Source organism: Nicrophorus vespilloides, unplaced genomic scaffold, assembly GCF_001412225.1.
Source record: "Nicrophorus vespilloides isolate i.1.1-1 unplaced genomic scaffold, Nicve_v1.0, whole genome shotgun sequence".
NCBI classification, from domain to species: domain Eukaryota; kingdom Metazoa; phylum Arthropoda; class Insecta; order Coleoptera; family Silphidae; genus Nicrophorus; species Nicrophorus vespilloides.
The window spans coordinates 50,184-54,240 of record NW_017099577.1 but is presented as its reverse complement, the minus strand read 5'-3'; the positions used below and the strand labels follow the sequence as shown (position 1 = coordinate 54,240).

The 4,057-nt window shown below is 31.2% G+C and overlaps 1 protein-coding gene across 1 annotated transcript in view; it reads left to right on the top strand.

The window, feature by feature from the left end:
- The first annotated feature begins 200 nt into the window (after positions 1-200).
- LOC108564804 (tropomyosin-1) overlaps positions 201-4,057 on the top strand; it is a 6,124-nt gene continuing 2,267 nt past the window's right edge. Inside the window, exon 1 of the mRNA XM_017923946.1 lies at positions 201-297. The gene's annotated coding sequence lies outside the window, so the exon portion shown is untranslated. The remainder of the gene's footprint in view (positions 298-4,057) is intronic.

Sequence of the window (4,057 nt, the reverse complement as noted above, 5' to 3'; positions counted from 1 at the left end):
TATGTAGTTAAAACGCAATTGATTCAGTGTTCAAAGAAAGTCCAAGTCAACTATAAATATGTTGAAATTGATGTTTGTTTTTGTGAAATGTTGTACGTGGGAAGAACGGTCGGTCGCCTGGATGAGTTCTGTAGTAGAAAACCGTTTTGGAAGCGCCAGAATTATTTTTAATTATGTTTCGAGATAGTGGGGATAAGGGGAATACGTTAGCTAGAAGGGGGACAAGGGGGCTCTGGAAGCGTCGCGACGCCTGTAGCTGAGAGGATAGCAGCAGCTCCTGATCGCCAACGGCCACAGGTAGGTGCGTGTGTGTGTGTTCGAACTCATCCTCTAAAAAAACCTCCAAAGAGACTTTCACTCAAACCAGAAGAGGAGACTTAAGTTTTTTTTTCTTCATCTCTCAATCGCGTCCTCTTCGAACCTCATCAAAACAAAACAAGGCAAAGTAACTAACAGCAACAGTAACAATTAACGCATGATAACAAAGGATTTCCAGTTCGGGTTGATACAAATTAAGAAAAAAATAATTGAAAATTCTTAAGAGAAACAAACCCGAACCAGAAAATCTTTCGGCTTTAAATAGAATAGCGGATAGAAATTGTGAAACGGTTTATAAATATAAAACGCTATCGCGTTACAACAGTGAACGCGCAGCCAAGACCAGGCTTCTTGATCTAATTTTACAGAGGTAACAAAAACATATCGTATCTTCCCTTATACAATTTTTTTTTTTAGTTTTCATCAACTTCTTTATAAAAAGTTTTTTATTTCCACCATTTAAAAGTGCAATTCGTGTTATAATTAGTTTCTTCTTTAAATTCGTTGCGTCAAACTGTCGGAACGTCAAAACAAAGTGGGATGCGCAAAATTTTATTAATAAATGACCCAAATACTTCGAATTCCATTACCAACCTAATGAGCGAAAAAAAAATTAACTTATTAACTGTCACCTGTCACTCGGTACCAACTGTATTAATTGCAAATCAATTTAAGCACGGCAAGTAAACATTGACACATTACTTTCATGCAATTGAAACTCGACTACTCTTTAAGTTAATTGTCGGGGATTTAGATTTTGCGCTCGCCTTTTCTGGGTAAACTCGTTGCATTTCAAAAATAGTTGCGGCCGACGATTCGAACGATTTCCGTTTTATATAAATATATCTTGTCTAAAAATACCTTCCAAAATAGACTTTGATTAAGGACGTAATCGAATACGAATCCAAACATTTCTTGTACATACTTATATGCATGTAAAGAACAAATTTGACAATGTAAAATACTATAATTCATCATTTAACATAAACGTCAATTATTTAAGGTTAAATTTATTAATCAAATCAACTGTCAACAAAATAAAGTCAAAATTGAAAAGTTGTCAACTTTTTTGATCAAATAATTAAGCTATTCAATTGAAGTTAACTTATAATTAGTTTTCTTGATGTATTTAAAGACTCTATTAGTATTTTTTTTGCATCATGCTTCGATTATTCGTGTCCGTTATAGGAGTGCAGATGATGATCCACTTAAAACAGTTTCGGACTCGGGTCACTTGAACAGAGATATAGCCTTGACTTCTTTATATTTATACGTGATCTACTCAGCAACGTCGATTTATTCTTAGATTAAGCTATTGTCTTTAAAAACAGGGCACGATCTAATTTTTCCACTTACGAATCTATAAATTTTCCTGCACACCTATCAAATTGCAACTTTATATTAATCATAATCAATTGATTTACGTTTTTTTAATCAATACGAGTTAATTTTCAATTATTTTAGTCCGAAATTTCATTACAATTTGTCATTTTTTGTAAACGTCAATTTGACAGTTCTCATAATTGTCCTAAAACACTCGATCCTATAATTTGACTTATATATTTTTTAAACGTCAACTTGACAGCTGTCATTTTCCAAGAAATTCAAAAAATACTTAAATTTCGTAATATACTTTCTATATTAGTAGCATTTTCGAACACATAAAATTACAAAAAAATTGACTTTTGACCTAAAAGTTAACTTTATTTTGAAAATAATGATAATTTAACCAATTTGATACATTGATCAAATACTTGAAATTATAATAAACTGTCAAAACTTGACAGCGTAAAATAGTTGAAAACTACAGATTTTCAAGTAATAATAATCTTCGGAGAAATGAAATCTGCAAATTATATATATAAAGAAAACGTATCCCAGAAGGATTATTTTCGTGTGCGTGTGTGTAAAAAAAAGTTGTACGGTTTGTTGCATAAACGTAAACAAAATTCCTGCGCCCGCCAACGCGATATATATTTATATAAATTTTCACTACATCTTCGTTTTCTGTTGCCCACTACTTCACTTACGTAACGGGATTTAAAAGCCTGGACCCGTATTGAATTGCACTCCCAGAAAAATCATGAACATAATAAAGTTGACAGACGGCCAAGAAATTCAGTAGTAGAAACATTTTGTATGTATTATATGTGTGTTTCTTCAGAGCGATAAAATTGCGAAAAAGCTACATTCTTAACCGAATTTATTTCAATATTTCCACAAATTCGTATTAAGAATCTGCAACTAATTGAATTTTTATACAATTTTAGATAATGAAATAACTTTTTTTTATAAAATTTTTATTTAATAAATTAATTTCAAGTAACTTTTGTCAAAAAAATTGGATTTTGTAGAATAATTTTAGTTTTTTTTTTGTTAAATTTAAATGTAGATTAGTAATGAAACTATTTAAATTAAATATTATGTTTGAGTGTGTTTAAATTGAAGTAATTGCAGTTGGCTAAAAATAGGGTTTTGCGAAAGAATATTGAACTGTGCGTAATAAAACGGGCGGAACGGAAAACGTGGAAAGCGTCAAAACGCGTCTATTTCGGTCGTTTGAAACGCGGCCAAACGCAGAGGAGAAGATGTTTCATTAAGAAATTGACGAAGATCCATTCAAATCTGGATCTTCGTAAAAGGAATCAATTACAAGACTTTAACAGTTGTTTTTTTCTCTCTCTCTATCGGGATAAGTTTCTTTATTTGTATGCGATTCTGATACGCCCACGTCCGGCCGTTTCAGCAGAGCCCAGGATTTTTTCAGGCGTCGGCGTCGTTGTCGTTTCGGTCTAAACTAGGAGTGGACTATTTCCGTCCCGCCGGGAAAACCCGCGCGCTCTCCCGTCCGCATCTCTCGCTCCGCTCGTGATACTCCTCCACGCAGGAACTCGAAAATATTTATATAATACAAGCAGGCCACCATCCCCAGCACGCAGCATTTGTTTTTACAATTACCCATTATTTACAAGAGAAACGTAACCAAAAAAAAAAGTAACACTTAATGATAAACAAATGGAAAATGAAAGAAGTAACCGAAGAAGTTGGATTTAGATGATCATGTTTTGCATCATTCAAGCATCATTCTTCCATAAGTTCTTTTTTTATTATTTCGGTTTCATAATTCAATCGCAATTTCGCAGTGAAAACATCAATTTAAAATCTGCAAATTAATCAAGTTTCCATGACTCAAATATCTTTTGTTCTTTGTTTTGTTTATAGTAACAACTATCACATTTTGACATCTGCAACTTTAATTACACAACAATTCGATTAAAGAAATGTCACATAATATAAATTTTTCAGAAACGAACAAAATCTTATTGTTGTTTTTTTTCTTTTAATCGTATTTTTTAGTAAATTAAACACAGATTAGTTTTTTTTATTTAAGAACTAATTTATTAAACATATGCAACTTTAATTGCATTTAGTTTCGATTAATTAAATCTTGCTTCAATCAATAAACAAAGAAAATCTTATGTGTTTCAGTCTTTTTTTTTATATTCAAAATAAAATGAGAATTTTTATAAATCATCAACTTTCTTCAATTGTTTTAAAACAAAAGTGTTATTTAAATCAAGTTACTTAAAAATTATATTTACAGACATCAAAAAAGAGATGCAATGTAAACGTTTTCTAAATACATACATTTATATGTAATGAATTTAGAAAAACTGATATAATTTTCATTTGTTGTTTTTACAAAATTTTCATTAATCTCTTTCGAAATTGTATTATG